Source organism: Trachypithecus francoisi, unplaced genomic scaffold (genome assembly GCF_009764315.1).
Source record: "Trachypithecus francoisi isolate TF-2019V2 unplaced genomic scaffold, Tfra_2.0 Lachesis_group8, whole genome shotgun sequence".
Lineage (NCBI taxonomy): Eukaryota > Metazoa > Chordata > Mammalia > Primates > Cercopithecidae > Trachypithecus > Trachypithecus francoisi.
The window spans coordinates 45,738,755-45,760,129 of record NW_022681473.1 but is presented as its reverse complement, the minus strand read 5'-3'; the positions used below and the strand labels follow the sequence as shown (position 1 = coordinate 45,760,129).

Here is a 21,375-nt window from a genome sequence, read left to right as displayed (position 1 = left end):
CTTTTGCTACCCAGCCTCCCACTTGCACATTCATAAAAACTGGTATCTTAAAAAGTACCTGATTTTTTTTTCACTACCAAACTAGGTGTTCTTACTCTTTTTTGGCTGCAGTTTCCACAGACTGAAGAGGCTCTAAATGACTAAGAACAGTTTTTGATTAATTAGATTTTTGTTGCCAAAGAATGAATTTGATCCCCCACCCCCTCCCTCTCACTCTAAAAGCACACAACAAAATGATTTTAGCAGCGGGAATAATTACAGAAAACGTGGTATTAACTCAAATGGAATACAAATATTTTAGATTTTTTATTGTGCTCTAAGACCACCAGAGTGGAAAGAAAAGACTGAAATATGCCTCAGCAGACATAAGGAGAGAGCAGACACCAAGCTAAGAACCCCACGGTCACTCTCTGCTTGCACTTTTGATGATCTCAAAGAGAAGCAATCTTGGGATTTGAGCCTGGATCATAGCAGGAGCTGAAGCCCGTTGGAATCACTTGGTAGACTCAGAAGGAAAGGCTAACCTGGCAAAGACGCAGGTGAAGGCAAGGCCCTCCTCCTCTGGTGCCTTCCTTGCCTGGCTGCTGTCCTTTCTCTCTGATGTGCCCTTAACCTCAGGGCCCCATCTGGGTTTAAACTTCAAGGACTGCAGGAGAGACCCTTGATGAAGTGATGGTGGCTCTGCAGGGCAAGCCATACTCACACCAGTGGTCCAGGTTATAGACCTGTAGAGGATGGAGGACTCCATCAGTTAGTTCTCCTTGACATCGACCTGCCTTGTACTTTCTTTACTTTGTTTTCTTTAGAGTCAGAGTCTGGCTCTGTCACCCAGGCTGGAGTGTAGTGGTGCAATTGTGGCTCATTGCAGCCTTAAACTCCTGGATTCAAGCTATCCCCCCCCCATCAGCCTCCTCGGACTACATCACCCCTGGCTAATTTATTATTTTATTTTTTAAGAGATGGGGTCTTGCTATGTTGCCCAGGCTGGTCTCAAACTCCTTACCTCAAGAAATTCTCCAACTGGCAGTCTTTTTGCCTCAGGGCACTTTGCTTCTCAGACCCACTAAACCTTTTTCTGCCTCAGGGCTCTTTGCATTTGGGTTCTCAATACCTGAGAGCCTACTCTTTGCCTACATCTTTGCATTTGTACCTACTCTTTACTCTCATGTGAACTCCAAAGTACCTTCCTCAGTCTTCCCTGACCACCCTATCTAAAGTGGGACTCCCCTGCCCCCGCAAGTAACCCACTGCCTTTACTTATCATCTTTATATCACTTACCACTACCAGAAAATTTTTTTGTTTACATGTTTACTTGCTTAGTACTTCCTCTCCTAAATGTAAACGCTAGGGATTTTATTTGTTTTTCTACTTGTGATTCTCAAGGCTTAAGCCAGGCCCTGGCTTAAGGTATGCAATGCGTTTGTTGAATAAACCAATGAGAACAATATTGCCAACTTTATAGTTTTCCTCAGAGGCAGCCTTGAATATTGCAGACACACCATAAGGATCCTTAGCCTATACTTTAGAGCAAGGTTCAGCAAACTACAGCCCACGGGTCAAATCTGACCCACCATCTGTTTATATAAAGTTTTATTGGAATATGGTCATGCTGATTTCTTTTTACACAATGTCTATGGCTGCTTTCACCCTGCAACAGCAGAGTTAAGTAGTTGTGACAGAGATCATACAGTCTGCAAAGCTGAAAATATTTACATCTGGCATTTTGTAGGAAAAATCTGTGAAACTTTGCTTTAGAGGGAAGATTCCCTGGATTACCACAGACCTTTGTTTCATGTGAGTTGATGCCATAGTGGTAAGATGCCGCATTGCTTTCTCTCACAGAGGCCTCTTTCATGTCAGCGTCTTTAGATAGGCAACTCAATCTTTCTGTTCATGAAAATAGTGGCCTTGGCAATCTGCTTAATTCAGATGGAAAACTACTCTGACCTGAATTATCCAGAGAGCAGAGATCGGTGTGTTTTCTCTAATTGTTAGTTATCAGGATGACACATGGTATAGGCCACTCTGCTTGTCTGTCTTTTTATCTAGAGGAAGGGTTTAGCAAGGCACCTTGGTGGCATGAAAGATAGACTTTAAGTGTAAGATTTTATTATTTTTATTATTTCCCTTTGCTTAGATCTCTATAAGAATCATGATGTTTCCAAGGCAGCACATGGTTTGGGGAAAATGGAGAGAATACTCCCAATGGAAAGGGATAACATCACGGCTGCCACAACAATGCTATCCAGTGTGCAAATGTCGGATATTCAGAGGGACCAAGTCATCTTGATTAGAATCGTGGAGGTATGAGTTTCAAAGTGGAATAATCTCATGTTCAATAAATTTGCAAATTCTCTTCACAGTGCAGTGGAAAAGGGAACATGCTTAAGACAATTCCAGGGACTTGGCTCCTGGGCTTATTCAGATATGGGAATGATTGTCAGGGACTGGTTTATTGTCTTGCTAGGATGAAGTAGATGCTTTTGAATCTCTTTCTATTGTGCATGTCTGCGGGAACACATGTTTGCTCTTCTGTTTCACCCCAAATATTGAAAAGCTGTTCAAATTGCCAGATCATTTTCTCCAAGATGACGCTTATTTATTTATAAAAATCTTTAAAATTATATTACAAAGAATGTGTTTATTATAGAAAAACCAGAACACATAGTTATTTTAATACAAGAAAGCAAAAAAAAAAAAAAAGCATCAAACCACCTCTCTGAGATAACCATCGTTAATATTTTATTATAAGCCCTCCCATACTTTTCCCTATGGACTAAAATAAAAAAATACATATGTATATATATATCCATGTGTGTGTATTAGACATGCATAATACTATACACACTATTCTCTAATCTGCTTTATTTTTCACTGAAAAGCATGTTATGAACTTTTTATACTCTACCGAAATCAGAATAGTGTGGTGGTTAACATCATGTGCTCTGAAATCTGGTTGTCTTGTTTGAAATCTTGACTCTATCAATTACTAGCTGTATGACCTTGGGCAAGTTATATAATTGCTATGGTGCATCAGTTTCCTCATCTGTGAAAAGAGGATGATAATGATGGAATATACTAACTATATGATAATGATGGAATATACTAACTATAATGATGGAATATACTAACTATAGGTTGTTGTGAGGGTTAAATATGTTAATGCCAAAAAAATTCCATAATACAGTTCCCAGCATATGGGAAGCTCTTGTTAAATGTTAGCTATGATTATCTTTCCATGTTAACTCATGTATTGCCACATCATTATTTTTTTGGCTGCATATGATACTATTGTATTGGTATGGGAACATTCTTTTCTGCTTTTCATTTGGTGTATGGTTGTGTATATGTGATTTAATGTTGGTCATGCTTTAATGCTATTATTTTCTTTCTATCTTTTATTTTAGGTTCAAGAGGGACATGTGCAGGTTTGTTATGTGGGTAAATTGTGTGTCCCAGGGTTTGGTGTACAGATAATTTTGGCCTCCGGGTAATCAGCATAATACCGAATAGGTAGTTTTCCAACCCTCGTGTCCATGTGTACTCAATGTTTAGCTCCCACTTATAAGTAAGAACATGTGGTATTTAGTTTTCTGTTTCCAGTGTTAATTTACTTAGGACAATGGCCTTCAGCTCCATCCGTGTTGCTGCAAAGGACATGATCTCATTTTTCTATGGCTGCACAGTATTCCATGGTATATGTTTACCACATTTTCTTTATCTGGTCTACTGTTGACAGGCATCTAGGTTGATTCCGTGTCTTTGCTGTTGTGAATAGTGCTGTGATAAATATACACATGCATTTGTCTTTATAGTAGAAAGTATACTCCTTTAGGCATATACCCAATAATGGGATTGTTGAGTTGAATAGTAGTTCTATTTTAAGTTCTCTGAGAAATCTCCAGACTGCTTTCCACAGTGACTGAACTAGTTTACATTCCCACCAACAGTGTATAAGCCTTCCCTTTTCTGTGCAACTTCACCAGTATCTGTTATTTTTGACTTTTTAATGAGAGCTAGTTTGATTGGTGTGAGGGGGTATCTCATTATGGTTTTGATATGCATTTACCTAATTATTAGTGATACTGAGCATTTTTATATGCTTGTTGGCTGCATATATGTCTTGTTTTGAGAAGGCTCTGTTCATATCCTTTGCCCATTTTTAATGGGTTTATTTGTTTTTTTTCTTGTTTATTTGTTTTACTTATTTTTTTTTTTTATAGATTCTGGATAGTAGACCTTGGACAAATGCGTAGTTTGTAGATATTTTCTCCCATTCTGTAGGTTGTCTGTTTACTCTGTTGAGAGTTTCTTTTGGTATACAGAAGCTCTTTAGTTTAATTAGGTCCCATTTGTCAATTTTTGTTTTTGTTGAAATAGCTTTTGTAGTCTTTGTCATGAAGTCTTTGCCTGGGCCAACATCAAGAATGGTTTTTCCTAGATTTTTTTCTTGGGTTTTTATAGTTTTAGGTTTTATGTTAAATCTTTAATCTATCTTGAGATGATTTTTGTTTATGCTGAAAGGTAGGGGTCCAGTTTTAAATCTTCTGCATAGCTTGCCAGTTATCCTGGCACCATTTATTGAATAGGGAGTTGTTTTAGTCCATTTTCACACTGCTATAAAGAACTACCTTAGACTAGGTAATTTATAAAGGAAAGAGGTTTAATTAACTCATAGTTCCACATGGCTGGGAAGGCCTCAGGAAACTTATAATCATAGAGGAAGGTGAAGGGGAAGCAAGGCATGTCTTACATGGTGGCAGGAGAGAGAGAGTGAAGGAAGCCACACCCTTTTAAACTATCATATCTCTTGAGAACTCACTATCAGGAGAACAGCATGGAGGAAACTGCCTTCATGATCCAATCACCTCGTAACAGGTCCCTCCCTCGACATGTGGGAATGACAATATGAGATGAGATTTGGGTGGGGACAGAGGCAAACCATATCAGGAGTACTTTCCCCATTGCTTGCTTTTGTCAGCTTTGTTAAAGATCAGATGGTTGAGGGTGTGCCTCTTTATTTCTGGGTTCCCTAACCCTTTCCATTGCCCTGTGGTCTGCTTTTATGCCAGTACCATGCTTTTTTAGTTACAGTGGCCTTGTAGTATAGTTTGAAGTCAGGTAGCATAATGCCTCCAGCTTTATTCTTTTTTTCCCCATAGGATTGCTTTAGCCATTTGGGCTCTTTTTTGGTTTCAAATGAATTTCAGATTTCTTTCTTTCTTTTTTTTAATTAAAAAAATAGAGAGAGGGTCTCGCTCTGTCACCCAGGCTGGAGTGCTGTGGCGTGATCTTGGCTCACTGCAACCTCTGTCCCCTGGCTCAAGCAGTCCTCCTACCTCAGCCTTCCAAGTAGCTGGAACCACAGGCATGCAGCACCACACTTGGTTATTATTATTATTATTTTTTGTATTATTAGTAGAGATGGGGTCTTGCTATGTAACTCAGGCTGGTCTTGAACTCCTGATCTCAAGCAGTCTGCCCACCTCAGCTTCCCAAAGTACTGAGATTATAGGTGTGAGCCACTGTGCCTGGCCAGACTATTTTTTTTCGAATTCTGTGAAATGCTGCATTTTGATGTACATGAAATTGGAGTTGTATAGCACATCTGAAGACACAGCACTGAGGAATCTTTTAGCCCTCTTGCTAGAGAGGTCCTGACGATATTAGTGGGAAGAGAGAGGAAAGGATGGAAGACTTTGTAGCTATGGATCTCAGTAGATAAGAGGTGATGCAGTGGCTGTGCATGAACTTTACAGGGTCTGGTCTTGGCTCTGCTACTTTCTGAGCATCATATGCAACTTAACCTCTCTACGTCTTAATTTTCACATCTCTAAAATTAAGATTCTTTTTGGTATCTACCTTTTTGGGTTCTTGTAAATTAGATCATTCATGTGAAGAGTTTAGCATTTGTTTGTTACCTGGCAAAGTCTCGATAAATATTAGATATTATTATTATATGAAATTGGGGGTTACCATTAAAACATGATGTATTCATGCATGAATATACATTCACATAGTTTAGCTATGGAACAGTCAGTTGATAAGTTGTACATTTATACCTCTTTTTCCTTCTCTTTCCATTGGTTTCTTTCTACTGTGCCTCAAATTCACACCTACTCTTTAATACTCAGCTTTGTGATTCTGAGATGGGATTCTGCAAACCCCTTTTGCTTTTGCCAAATGGATCCACATTCAATTCTGCTATTAGAAGGTGCTATGTGGAGACTGCTTCCTGGAAGACAGAAAAGGGATATGCTTCTTCCTGTTTGCTTCCAGTTCCTGCCAGCATCACTCCAGCAATGCTTCTTTGCTTTGGCAGTGGCAGTTCATTTCAGCAGAGCAGCTGGCTCCAGTCTTCATTTTTTCCCACACTCTGAGAACCAGTCCCCTTGTCCTTCCTTGGAGATCCCAGCCTTGGCCTGTTGGCATGGCTTCCTCAGAGGTCTGGCCTCCATCTCTGTGAAGGGTTCCTTCATGTCTCTAGGTCCTAGTAGCCCTAGACTCTTCCCTTTGTTCCTCCAGCCGTGGTGGCATAGCCACTTTGTAGTTATGTCTGTGAAACTTCAGCATTATCCTCTCAGCCATCTCAGTTCTCCAATGCCTGGTGAACAATAATTTACACTAAATTATCTCTGTTAAAATTTCTGATGTTATTTTTGTTTCCTGAGTGGAAACTTCACCTTCCCTAAATGAATCAGTTGAGAATCAGTTGAGAAGGGAAGATTCATTTTGTGAGTAAATGTGTCAATGTTACTCTGAAGGAAGAGGGCTGGGAGTCTAGTCTTTATCCTGATTGTCCTTATTGTATAATTCTACTTATTGTAGAAGTACCGGAGCCAGCAGACCACCTGGGCCCTGAAGATGCCCTGGAGGCATGGCTTGGGGGGACAGTGCTTTGTGGGCTATGGCTGCTTCCAAGAATGCATTCAGGGATGAGACCTCAATATGAGTGTCCACATTTGGGAAGCAGAATAATCCTTTAAGACAGACCAAGAGAAGAAGGAGGATAGAAGGAGAGAGGCCTGGAAGAGAAAGGACTACTGTGTTATCAGAGGCAGAATGCAGGGTAAAAAATGGGTCACCAAAAGCCAGCAGAGGGTGGGGTGTGGAGAGGGAGAGAATCACGGAGACTATTAGTCTTGGTAATAGGACAGTTTCAGCCTTTCATTGTTTACTGATAATAAAAAAGGCCTGCACAATAGGTTGGTCCACACCACTTTCCTGCTTCATTGGTTTCCAAAGGGATTTGATGCTTCCCTGCTGAGAGATTATTTCTAGGAGCCTGTTTCAGGTCACTCACCATAACCTCCTCACTCAGTGATCAGCTATGTTTGTCTCCCTGTCTGTCTGTCTCTCTTCGTTTGTGTGTCTGTTTCTTTCTTTCTCTGTCTCTCTTTCTCTCTCTCTCTCCCCTCTCTCTCTCTCACTCAGACTCACACACACACACACACACACACACGCTTCTTTATCTACTAGGAGCATTGGAAATCCTGCCCCAGCAGTGGTCCTGCCCAGAGCGGATCTGACCAGCGAGGCTTCAAGAGAGCAGTGGATGAGGCTGCCATTGCCTTCTGACCCTCAGCTCTCTGGATGCACACATGACCAGGATGCCTTTATTGAGTTCAAAGAGCCAGGTGGTGCTGCTGATGGGGAGAAGGCAGAGTGACTCTGGATGGGAAGAGGTGAATGGCTCTTACCACCAGGCGACCTGGTATGGGGTTTTATGAGCCAAAGCAGAGAAGCTCCTGCCCCTGGCTTAAAAATTAACTATCCTGGCTAAAAACAAAATATTCCCTTTGCTTCTTCAGAGAAGATTCAACAGGAAGGACAAAAGCATCTAATGTCTCCATTGAGATTTTTAAAAAATAAACTTTTTATTTTGGAATAATTTCACTTTTACAGAAAGTTTACAAATTAATACGAAGAGTTCTCATATTCCCCTCTTCTAGTTTTCCCTGTTGTTAACATCTGACATCACCATAGTACGTTCAGAAAAACTGAGGAACAAACATTGGCATGTTACTCTTGTTAGTTAAACTCTGTAATCTTTATTCAGGTTTCACTAGCTTTTCCATGAATGTCCCTTTTTCTGTTCCGGGATTTCATCCAGCATATCAGGTTACATTTAGTTGTTGTGTCTCCTTAGTTATAATTTTTCAATCTTTCCTTATTTTGATACTTTGATAATTTTGAGAAGTATTGGTCAGGTACTTTATATAATGTCCCTCCATTTGGGTTTGCAAAGTGTTTTTTTCATGATTAGACTGCGGTTATGGGTTTCTGGGAGGAAGATCATCAAGGTGAAGTGTCCTCTCATCCCAGCCTGTGGGATGTACCCAGGTGCTGTCCACATGATTTACCTGTGGTTCCACCATGATTTGAAGGCAGAGGGCAGGCTCTGAGAAGCCTCTTACAGGATGAGGGTCTTGATTCAGAGTCCTTCCCTCTGGATATACAAGACCATGGATTGCTGATCAAGAAGGACCCTGCAAAGCTGGAGATGGGGTGGAGTAGGGCAGTGGTGCACATCGAAAGAGCAACAGACTGGAAGCCAGGTCTGTCCGGCACTAGTCCTGACTTCACCGCTTCTGAACTGTGTGATGTTGAGTGAGAGTCTTTAACCCTCCTGGCCTCAGTTTCCTCATTCACCAATCAGTATGTATCCCTTTCCCCTCCCTTTCTTCTAGGGTTGGCAACTGGATCAGATGGATATTAGGTATGAAAAGACTTTAAAAAGTATAAAAGACAGTACATAGATGGGAAGTCAGTCTTTGAAGCCTGCTTTGGATTTTCCAGCATTTCAGCTCCAGCAGGAGGAGAAAGATTTACTTTCTATTTACTGATCTCTTTTAACAAGCAAACACATACAGGTCATATGGGTGTTTGTGTGTGTGTGTGTGTGTGTGTGTGTGTGTGGATCTTTTAACTTTTTTTAAAGTCTGATTTATTGATATATATTTACTTACAGTAAAATTCATCCTTCTTATGTGTACAGTTCTAAGTTTTGACAAAAAATACAATCATGTAATCTTCACCACAATTAAGATAGAGAACACGATACATAGAATGCTTCCATGACCTCTTCACCCCCAAATTCCCTCACACTCCTGTCATCAACCCATTCCCCTATTCTCAGCCCTTGGCAATACTGACCTGGTTTTTGTTCCTATTTTCTACAACATCATATGAATTGAATCATGTTGCCTTTATTTATTTATTTATTTATTTTTTTGGTTTTAAAAGCAACAGTATTGAGATATAACTGATATACAATAAAATGTACATACAAAAGTATACAACACATAAGTCTTGGTTATGTATACATTTGTGATATCATCCCCACAATCAGGACAGTGAACATATACCCATCACCCTAAAAGTGTCCTCAACTTCTGCTCTCATTGCTTTTCAGCAAACTGATGGTTCTCTGCATGCACCCTGAGGCACAGTGCTCACTCCCACTGTCACGCCCTCCTTCAGGCGGCTTTCCTTCCCTTAAGCTACCACCTGGCCCTTTTGATCTCTCCAAATCCTGCCCATTCTTCAATTCTACGCTTTAGCCCTCCCCACCACCCAATGTCTAAAGGGTCCTTTAAAGTTATCCTTTGAGAATAATTCAGCCCACACTTGCTACTTCCTTTTTTGCTCCTAATGTACTTATAGACAACCTCTCACTGTGGTCTTTCTTTGTATAACAGTGGTTGTATCTTACTGTCCTAAGGTGAGTGGCCCAGTGTTTAGCAGTGTGGTCTCTGGGGTTGGATAGTTAGGTTCATACAGTTAACCTTAGGCTCCTGTTTAACCTCTCTCTGTGTCATTTTCCTTATCTGTAAAATTAGGAAGACAATACGGTATCTACTACAAAGGGTCTTGTGAGGATTAATTGGGTTTATCGGCATAAAGCACTTAGAAAAGAATCTTGTTATACAGTAAGCACTTAATAAATGTCTACTATCATCATCAGTACTATTATCGTTGAAAGCCTTTTTTTTTTTTGAGACAGAATCTCGCTCTGTCACCCAGGCTGGAGTGCAGTGGTGTGATCTTGGCTCAGTGCAACCTCCGCCTCCTGGGTTCTCGCCATTCTCCTGCCTCAGCCTCCCGAGTAGCTGGGACCACAGGCGCCCGCCACCACACCTGGCTAATTTTTTTTTGTATTTTTAGTAGAGACGGGGTTTCACCGTGTTAGCCAGAATGGTCTTGATCTCCTGACTTCGTGATCCACCCGCCTCGGCGTCCCAAAGTGCTGGGATTACAGACGTGAGCCACCGCGCCCGACCCGTTGAAAGTCTTTTAGCGGCAAAACCTATAACTCTCACTGTGCTCACAGTAATGGACTTGTGGATGGAGCTCAGATATTTGTTGGGCTTTTGATCAAGGGACCATTTCAGTGAATCAGAAAGTTCCTGTGACCACTTAACATACTACACATTTGCTTGTGTACCGCTCTTAGATGATATGAAAACAAATAAAATTCCCAAACCAAAAAGCTGCACTCTTTTTTCTGGGTAAATACAGCCATGACATGTCTATTTCCATGGTTTAGAATATCACCATTGGGAATCTACTGTGGAAAATTGAGTACAACACTATCATCATATGATTTGTTTTGCTCATATTTGGATGTGCCATTGGCTGTGGAGCCAGACAGTGAACTCCACACAACGAGGGGCCTGTGAAAATGCAGAGAAGGCAAGAAAGGATCCAGACATTTAATGGACATCTACTTCAGTGGTGTGTCAGACTCAGTTGCATCAGCTTGTAAGAGATGATTGTTAAATTTGTAGGAGTTTCGTAAGTCAGTTATTAAACACCATCATTATAAAAAAAACACTTTAAATAAATTATATTAAAGACAAAGGCAATAAATCATTATACTCAAGTTGAGTATAAATACTCAACTAATTATTTTACTATTAACTATATTTTTGAGGCTACTTATATTTATTGCATCTGTGCAGTGAAAATACTATATAATCATATGCTATTTCCCATCTCTTGTGTTTGGTGATGTCAAACTGATAGCTTGAAACTGGCCATGAGAGGAGTATTTACACCACAGATATTGGTAAATGCTTCAAATCAGGGCCTTTGATTCTTAGATGGTTGGTTGTTAAACATTTACTAGCACATCACTGATATTATATACCAGGCATGGCAGTTGAACGTTTTTAGTTCAGGAAACAGAAGATCACTCAAGCTATTTCAGCTAAAGTGAAGAGAGGCTTATGGCAAGGATGTTTATTAAGAGGAACAGGATATAGAATATCATGGAGATTCAAGAACAGGCTCTACCCTAAGGCCTTATTTTCAAGAATGTCATATAAATTAAATCATGTTGCCTTTATTTTTTCCATTTTAAAAATAGCATTATTAAGGTATAATTGACACAGGATCACTCCAGTGGCCTCAGAACATGGCCTTGGGGTCTGTGGTCTGGTTCATTGCTGTTCTCACAGTGCCTGCTTCTTTCTGTCCTGGTCTCAGCAGGCTTCTTTTTCTTTCACTCTGCATTGTTTCTCTGTTATAGCTTCTACTTCTTTCGTTTTTCCCGTATCTTTGGCTTGTATTGTATTGATGAATCATAGCCATTACAGCATTTCATTATTTGCTCCCATTGAAGGCTGTGTTATTCTCTTCATTTGGTTGCTTTATTTCTGAGAGAGAAAATCTAATTGATCCAACTCATTTTTTTTTTCTTGCAGGGCAGCATCAGATGGTAGCTGGTTTGTGGTTTACCTGGCCTTTGATTAGATAACTGTACCTGATCCCTATGGCTAGGAAGGAAGGTAGGGTCACGTACTACAAATTTTGACCTTGTACATGAGGAATATAAAGACAAATTATCCACCACCAGAATGACTAAAATTAAAAAGACTGACAAGTTGGTGAGGATATGACACATTGCTCCAAATTTCAAACACTGCTAATGAAAATGAAAAACTGTACAACATAAGTACAGGCCTACCTCAGAGATATTGGAGTGTTCAGTTCCAGACCACTGCAATAAAGTGAATATCACAATGAAGTGAGTCACACAATTGTTTTGGTTTCCCAGTGCATATAAAAGTTATGTTTACACAATACTGTTGTCTACTAAGTGTGCAATAGCATTATGTCTAAAACATTCACTTAATTTAAAAATACTTCATTGATGAAAAATGCTAACAATCATCTGAACCATCAATGAGTTGTAATCATTTTGCTGGTGGAGGTTTTGCCTTGACATTGATGGCTGCTGACTTGATCAGGGTGGTGGTTGCTGTAGGCTGGGGTGGCTGTGGTAATTTCTTGACTCTTTCACAAAAGATTTCTCTGTAGCACATGGTGCTATTTGGTAGCATTTTACCCACAGTAGACTTCTTCAGAATTAGAGTCAATCCTCTCAAACTTTGCTATTGCTTTATCAACTAAGCGCACATAATATTCTGAATCCTTTGTTGGAATTTCAAAAATATTTACAGCATCTTCACCAGGAATAGATTCCATCTCAAGGAACCACTTTCTTTGCACATCCATAAGAAGCAACTCCTCATCTGTTCAAGTTTTGTCATAAAGTTGCAATAATTCAGTCATATCTTCAGAATCTACTTCTAAATCTCTTGCCATTTTCACCACATCTGCAGTTACCTCCTTCACTGCAGTCTTGAACTCCAAAGTCAATGATCTTAAAGTCATCCATGAGGGTTGCAATCAACTTCTTTCAAATTTCCACTATATTTTGACCTCCTTTCATGGACCAAGAATGTTCTTGAAGACATGTAGAATCCTTTCCAGAAGGTTTTCAATTAACTTTGTCCAGATCTATCAGAGGAATCACTATACATGGCAGCTATAGCCTTATGAAATATATTTCTGAAATAATACTTGAAAGTTCAAATTTACTCCTTGATCCATAAGCTGCAGAATGGATGCTGTCTTAGCAGGCATGAAAACAACATTTATTTTCTTGTACATCTCCATCAGGGCTCTTGGGTGACCAGAGGCCTTGTCAATGAACAATAATATTTTGAAAGGAATCTTTTTTTCTGAGCAGTAGATCTCATCAGTGGGCTTAAAGTATTCAGTAAACCATGCTATAAAGAGGTGTGCTGTCATCTAGACTTTGTTGTTTCATTTATAGAGCACAGGCAGAGTAGACTGAGCATAATTCTTAAGCGGCCTGTGATTTTTGGAATGATAAATGAGCATTAAAGCCACCAGCTGCGTTAGCCTCTCAAAAGAGAGTGAGCCTGTCTTTTGAAGCATTGAAGCCAGGCATTGACTTCTCTCTAGCCATGAAAGTCCTAGATGGCATCTTCTTCTAACTGAAGCCTGTTTAGTCTGCACTGAAAACTGTTGTTTAGTGTAGTCACCTTCATCAATCATTTTAGCTACATCTTCTAGATAACTTGCTGCAGCTTCTCCATCAGCACTTGCTGCTTCACCTTGCACTTTTATATTACGGAGATGGCTTCATTCCCTAAATCGCGTGAACCAATCTTTGCTAGTTTCAAACTTTTCCTCTGCAGCTTCCTCACCTCACTTAGTCTTCATCGAATTGAAGAGAGTTAGAGCCTTGCTCTGGATTAGGCTTTCACCTAAGACACTGTTGTGATTGGTTTGTCTTTCCAGACCACTAGAACATTCTCCATATCACAAAAGGCTGTTTCACTTTCTTATCATTCATGTGTTCACTGGAGTAGCACTTGAAATTTCCTTCAAGAACTTTCCCTTTGCATTCACAACTTGGCTGTTTGGTTCAGGAGGCCTAGTTTTTGGCATATCTCAGATTTTGACAGGTCTTCTTCACTAAGCTTAATCATTTCTAGCTTAAAGGGAGAGATGTGTGACTTTTCCTTTTACTTGCCACTTAGAGGCTATTGTAAAGTTATTAATTGGGCTATGTTCAATATTGTTGTGTCTCAGGAAATAGAGAGGCCTGAGGAGATGGAGAGAGACAGGGGAACAGCTGGCTAGTGGAGCAGTCAGCACACGCACAACATTTATTGATTATCTTCACATTTTTGTATGGGTGTGGTTGTGGTACCCTAAAACAAATACAACAGCAACATCGAAGGTCACTGATCCCAGACCACCTTAACAGGTATAATAGTAATGAAGAACTTTAAAATATTGTAAGGATTACCAAAATGTGACACCAAGACATGAAGTGAGCCCGTGCTGTTGGGAAAATGGTCCCAATAGTCTTGCTTGATGCAAAGTTGCCACAAACCTTCAATTTGTAAAATATGCGATAACTGCAAAGTACAATAAAATATAGCACAATAAAACAAGATATGCCCATAGTTAAATTCTACAGATAACTATTCAGCATTATTTACTAAATCTGGTTGTATACCTGCCCCGTGATCCTATTCCTATAAATATCCAAAAGAAATGAGTGCTTTCTTCGATGGCAGGGTAAGTGCAAGAATTTTCCTAGCAGCACTAGTTGTAATAGTTCCAAACTGGAAACTTTCCAGAGTCCATCCAGTAAAATGATGGATAAATGTCAAAAACATTATGCTGAGTGAGACAGGCCATATTCAACAGAATGTATATATATTCAAGAGCAGGCAAAATTCATTAACGTCTAAAGAATCAGAATAGAAGTCACTCTTACAGGAGGTATTGACTGGAAGGGGGCATGAAAGAAGCTTCTGGAGTTCAGGAAATGCTTTATCTCTTGACTTGGGTGATAGTTGCTCAGAAGTAAACACTTGTAAACAGTCTTTGATATATACTTAAGATATGGGCACTTTACTGTATATCAGTGTGTTAGTGCATTTTTGCATCACTGTAATGGAACACCTGAGACAAGGTAATTTATAAAGAAAGAGGTTTAATTGGCTCACGGTTCTACAGGCTATACAGGAAGCATGGTGCTGGCATCTGCTTCTGGGAAGGCCTCAGGAAGCTGACAGTCATGGCAGAAGGTGAAGGGGGAGCAGGCACATCACATGGCCAGAGAGGAAGCGAGAGGGAGACAGTGAGAGCGAGAGCGAGAGCGAGAGCGAGAGCGAGAGCGAGAGAGAGAGAGAGAGAGAGAAAGAAGGGGGAGGTCCCAGGCTCTTTTAAACAACCAGATCTCATGTGAACAAACTGAGCGAGAACTTGCTCATCACCAAGGGGATGGTGCTAAGCCATTCGTGAAGGATCTGCCCCCATGATGTAATCATCTCCCACCAGGCCCCCACTCCAATATTGGGGGTCACATTTCAACATGAGATTCAAAGAGGACAAACATCCAAACCACAGCAGTAAGTCAAACTCAATAAAAAGTAAATTACAATAAAAAGAAGAATGAATTATGATTATTGTCCCCAAGAAGTTTATAGCCTTGTAGTAGGGGCGATTGACATCGAGAACACAGAAGTATAGTTGAGAAAGGTAAGTGCTCATTAAAAGATGTATAAAGTGTCGTGTCATGTGACCTCAAAGGTTGGAGCAACTCATTCTGCCTCTAAAAAATAAAGAAATTCTTATTTATTAAGTCTCTAGTATGTGCCAGGTGCTTTAAATTACCTCATACTCTTTTCACAGTATATGAAAGGAAATTTAACTGGGCTTTTGAGTGATACTTTTGAGTGTGGCAAAGTAATGAAAATAATTGTATCAGAATTGTGGAACCATTTATGATAAAACCCTTTTGTAACTGTGATTTGTTTCTGGAGGCTGCTGCAGCAAATTAACACGAGCTTGGTGGCTTAATGCAAGAGAAATGTATTCTGTCAGGGTTCTGGAGGCCAGACTTCCAGACTCCAGCAGGTCTAATCTTTGCCTTTGTTGTCATTTCGCTTCCTCTGCGTGTCCTGTATTCTATGTATCTGTCTTATAAGGATTCTTGTGGTGGCATTTAGGGCCTACCCAGATAATCTAGAATTATCTCCTCATCTCAAGGTCTTTAACTTAATCACACATGCAAGGACCCTTTCCCGAAATAAGCTGATGAGCACAGATTCTAGGGATTTGTGGTAGATATTGGTCTACCATGAATGGTTTAATAGATTAATAATATGAGCATGTTTATTTTAAAATGAGTACGTGTTTGCCAGGCAAAGAGGGAAGGGAAGCCTCTTACAGAGAAGAATTCCTGAAATGTGTTCCATGAGGATTATAATATATTTCACTGTGTACTTGCTCTTGGCCTCAGACCCCTTGTTTATAGGAGTAACGTGTTCATGCATGCATGCAGGCACACATGTAGATTTGGTTTCAGCTGAATTTTGGACTAGTCTTCAATTTCCTGGAGCTCTCCTGAAGCCACCTTGTAGCCCAGCATTTTCAAACCACAATATGCCTCTCCAAAGGTAATGTGTTTTGAACTATTATGTGTGTCCTGGACCTTGTTTAGCTACAATCCCTTTTCAAACAAAAGCACATTATGTATAACTGATAGAAGGGCAGCTGCCTTGGCTAAAGCCTGAAGCCCCTTCCTCTCTCTTAATGTCCTAGTCCCTTCTCCAAAGTGCCCATTTGAAAACCATTATTGTCTTAGATCAGGGGTTGGCAAATGTTTCCAGCCATGATCCAGACAGTAAATATTTAGGGCTTTCCAGTTCATATAGTCTCTGTTGCAACTACTCAAGTCTGCTGTTGTAGTACAAAAAGCAGCTATAAGCAATACAAAAATGAATGGGCATGGCTGAATTCCAGTAAAACTTTATGGACAGTGAACTTTGAATTTCATATACGTTTCACATCATGAAATTTTTTTTTGATTTTTTTCAACCATTTAAAGATGTAAAAACTATTCTTAGCTTGAAGGCTGTATAAAAACAGACAGTGGGCTGGATTCAGTCTGCAGGCTATAGTTTGCCAGTTCCTCTCTTGGGTAACAGCATCTGACCTGTGGAACTTTTAAGATTTAAAATCTCGGCACTTCAGGATTGGAAAGGGCCTCAAAGGCTACTAGTCCTTAGTTCCCACCATAACATCCGATTGCTATCCCGTGCTTCAGAGATTGTCATCCAATGCCTCCTTGGTTGCCTACAGCTGCAGGGAACACCACCTCCTGAGCCAGCTCGCTCTGCAACCGCCAGGCTGTGCCGATTGCTAGAGTTCTTCCCATGCAGAGCAGCACCTGTCTCCAGTGACAGCGTCTACAGGATACAGTCAGAATGGTGAAGCACAATATTAACACATCAGGTTAATTTCATGCTCTACTTGTCCTAGGCTGATATTAACGAAAATTAAATTTTGTGCTAATCAGCCTTAGCGTTCAGCATGCACGACACAAATTTGTGATTTCTGGCAAGGGTGGTTAAATCATATTTATGCTATTTGTGCGGTGCCCGAATAACAGGGAAATACTATTACCAACAATTAAACTTCCAGGTTGACAGATGTCCCCCTGAGCAGACATAGCTGAGTGCAAATGGATATTTTTTTTCTTAGCAAGTTGAAGGCAGAAAGGACATGAACCAGGGAGCTGCAGTTAATTTTCAATTTCCTCCTTCCCTTTGGATGGCTCATTTTGGATGTTTGACCAATGCAAATGATTTTACTGTGTGCCCTGCTTCTGTTTCCTCCTTTTTTCTAGCTTTGAAAAGTAAAATTTCTACAAGCAAGATGGAATGTTTTCTTGTTTCCAGGAATCTCTGGGACACCTAAATAGCTTTCTTCCTAGTTGCAGGTAGCTTATTGTGCGAGGGCAGTTGACTAGGAATTTAAAGAGGGGTGGTACTCGTTAGTGATTTGCTGAGCTGGAGAAATAAGAGTTGGAAGGGTGAAACTAGTATGACTCCACGTGTATTTTCCTCTGCGAGAGAGAGATGCTTGCCCTACCTTGTAGTCAGAGCATCTTGCGTTTTCTCTCTGCTTTCCTTGTGATTAGTCAGTTGCTAGCAGATGAGCTGTGCAAATGCAGTCTCATAGGTTTTATTTCCTGGAGAAGGGAAGAGCCACTCAGTCCCCTGGCTCCAGATGGATCTCTCTCCACAGTCCCCCATGCTTCATCTTCATCCACAAAAAGGCACCAGGGGAATTGAAAGTCCGTGGGATCCTGGGCACATATTTTATCTAAGACCCACTGAGTATCCTCACAGTCAGGCGCTTGCAGGGATCTTTCGCTCTGAAGAGGAGTGTGTTCTTCTGGTTACTAGGCTGCAGCATCAGTTCTGGGCATAGGGACAGGTAAGGCCTTATGTGTCTTCTGTCTGTAGGGTGATCAACTGTCCCAATTTGCCTGAAACTGAGGGGTTTTCTGGGATGTGGGACTTTTAGTGCTGAAACGGAAACAGTCCCAGGCTGAGTGAGACTGTTAGTAACCCCACCTGTAAGGACTGATGGGACAAGACAGGCGGTCCTAGGCCATGGCTCAGTAAGTTGCTAATGGTTCCCTAGGATGTTTTGGTGATTGCTTCCGGATTTTGGTGAATCCACCTCATGAGTCTCTCAGAGCCCAGATCTGTTCCTTTCTTCTTAATTATCCATGTGCTCAATTCTCTCCCACAAGAGCTGAAGAATTCACATTTGGGCTGATGGGCCTGGGGTAGGGAAGACCAACAGACCACATGCTTCTTGTCTCTTCTACTCCCTGATCCTGTGATAGACAGGCTAAGTGATCGTCCGCTCCTCTCACCCTCCAGCCTCCAAGTGGGCCACTTTTCAAGCATGGAATTCCAGGTGGGTGCTTCTAATAACTTGGCACAATAGATAATACTTATTTGCTGTTGGGCTGAGACATTGCTCTAGAAGCAGATATGACCCAAGGGACCATTGTGGATAGAAATCCATGTGCAGAAAGTAAGGGTTAGCCAATGAAGTACCTCAGGCATCAGGCCAGGCAGAGAGTCTGAGGATTGCAGAATCCAGGAGCTATATATGTAGGGTAAGGCTAGCTGAATCTGGATTGGCCTAGGACAGAGCCTGGTTTCCAGGAGGCTATTCATATTGGATGCTGGCCCTGCACAAAGAGGACATGTAAACTGGCTTCAAGGTGCTTGGTCAGGCAGGACATCTGGTATTAACTAGATTCGAGCCTATGCCCTTTCTTTCCTAGGTGCCCTGGCTAAGCAACCGGCCAAGGGGCAGCCAAACAAGCCCCTCTGCCCACTCCTCACTCTTCCTACTCTCACCTGAGTGGGTCCAGTCTCATGACAATAAAGGAATGATGCTCACATGCATAGGATGCTACTGTGGGTATGTCCAGGTCTGGAGCGTGGGGGCGAGTCAGCCAGCTCAGACTGGTAAGGCAATACTGGTTGCTAAAAGAGTAAAGTGCTGTAACATTGGTTGGTTAAAGAGCCAGTACCCTGATCCCCTGGAGGTCCCCACCCCTCCCACTCCACCTATTGCCTGGCCACCTGCCCTTTCGTTCCAATACTTGCTCTTTACCATCTAGCAATTGAAGGGGTCATGCCTGGCACAGAGGCACCTCTAGGACTCCTCTGTTGGTTCTGATTTAGAATATCAGCACTTTCCAGTACGATGTGCTGTTCCTAAAGCCCTGGTTGTAACTCTTCCTTTTTTCTCCTACCCAGGAAGGCACATCAGAATACCTGTGATGAGTATTAAATATTTCGTGTTTGTATATAGAGTCATTTTTACATTCACCCCTTTATTAATAGTAGCAAATAATAATATAAACTGACACATTTGTAGTGTTCTAGACGCTTAACATATGTTAACTTGTTTAATCCTCATAGCAGCCCTATGAACTAAGTACTACTATTATACCCATTTTACAGATGAGGAGACTGAGTCATGGATAAGTTATCTAATTATGTAATTTGCCTAAGCTAACATTGTGAGTTAGCAATAAGTAGAAGTCTCCCAGGGCCCTCCCATGCCCACACAAAGCATGAAAAGCAATAGAATGTGGTCTTGTGCATGAGGACACGGAGACTCAGCAGGCTGTGGGTCAAGGTAACTAGAGCAGCCCTTTATGCAAACTAAAGCCCAGAGACCAGGCAGGCCAGGACGGCTCTGCGGATGAGAAGGGGACAGGTGATGATCAAGAACATATTCCCCCTCCCTCCTCCTTGCATTGGCAACCTCAAACAGAATAAAAGAAAACCACCCCCACAAGGGATGAGAGCTAGTGAAACACCGGACTAAATAATATCTTATTAAATTGACCGAGATTAGATTTCTCCCAGGTGTTATACAAAAATACAGAAGGTCACATTTCTTGCAACCATTTCTGCTTAACTTTCCTTTCTCTACTGGGTTCTGGGAAGTAAACTTCAGTCAGACTTGTCACCTGCCCAGGCTTTACCCAGGAAGTGAGCCTCAGTCTCATCTGTTCTCAAATGCCCAACTTGTCCTGCCCTGGGGCCTGGCTGGATCAGGGGTTGGGGATGGACAATGTGCAGGCTTCCTCCTCAGAGGTCTCCCTGCCTTGGAGATCATTGCTTTGCTTGTCCCTCCTCTTCTCACAACAGCACTTGCAATTCTTATTTCGTCTGGGGAGGGATAAGGAGCGGTTCAGACCAGTCACAGTTTCTTCCAGGTCTGTTGTTTACAGCATCAACTTCATGCCCAGGTTGCTTCCAGGACTCAGGCATCTGAAGCTCAAAAGCCCAGGTCTTGGAGCTCAAGAGTCCGGAAAGGTTTTGCAGCCTTAAATGCCAAGCGTTAAGCTCTACAACTCTGCTCTGTTCTGCTGTAATCACCCAATCAGGAGGCAACAGGTGCTTCATGGTCCAGTTTAGCAGCTCCAAGGGAATAACAAGAGATACTGGAGGAAAATACATAACTTAATATCATCCAAGTACCCACTTATTTGCCATTCTCAGGTGAGTCAGCCTGGGCAATACTCCTGCCTACCAGCAATCTTTTCAGCTCCCTCAAGAAAATACCAGCACACCCTGTGGCTCAGTGATGCTTTTAAGTCCCAATTTAGTGATACCTTATTTATAGATTTTCTAAATAAAATAGCTAATACAGTCAACCCTTCATATTCATGGGTTCTGCACCCTCGAATTCGACCAACCAAGAATTGAAACTACTTGAAGGAAAAGAACAATAAAACAATAATAATAATAGAAATAAAAGCCAATAAAAATTTTAACAACAATTTACATAGCATTTACATTGTATTAGATATTATAAATAATCCTGAGATAATTTAATGCATATGAGAGCATATGCATAGGTTATATGCAAATAGTATGTCATTTTATTTAAGGGAGTTAAGCATCCACAGATACGGGTTTCTGCAGGGAGCCCTGGAACCCTGTGGATACTGAGGAACGATTGTATATTTTGAGAACTGAAGCCCAGTGCTGCCCTATTGTAGCTATGAAGTATCCAGGCCACTTGGAGAAAGCTGATGTAAGAGCAGGCACACAGCAGGAAGCTTTGATTCGCATCCTCTCTCTGGCTGCAGGCCTCAGCTCTTGTACAACAACTCTGACCAATGACTACGACTGGCTGCTAGAAGT

At 41.2% G+C, this 21,375-nt stretch overlaps 1 long non-coding RNA gene across 1 annotated transcript in view; it reads left to right on the top strand.

Annotated features, from left to right (window-relative positions):
• Positions 1-2,649, top strand: part of LOC117080219 — a 49,660-nt gene extending 47,011 nt beyond the window's left edge. The window contains exon 3 of the long non-coding RNA XR_004435760.1: positions 2,139-2,649. This is a non-coding gene — a long non-coding RNA (uncharacterized LOC117080219). The remainder of the gene's footprint in view (positions 1-2,138) is intronic.
• The last annotated feature ends 18,726 nt before the right edge of the window (positions 2,650-21,375 follow it).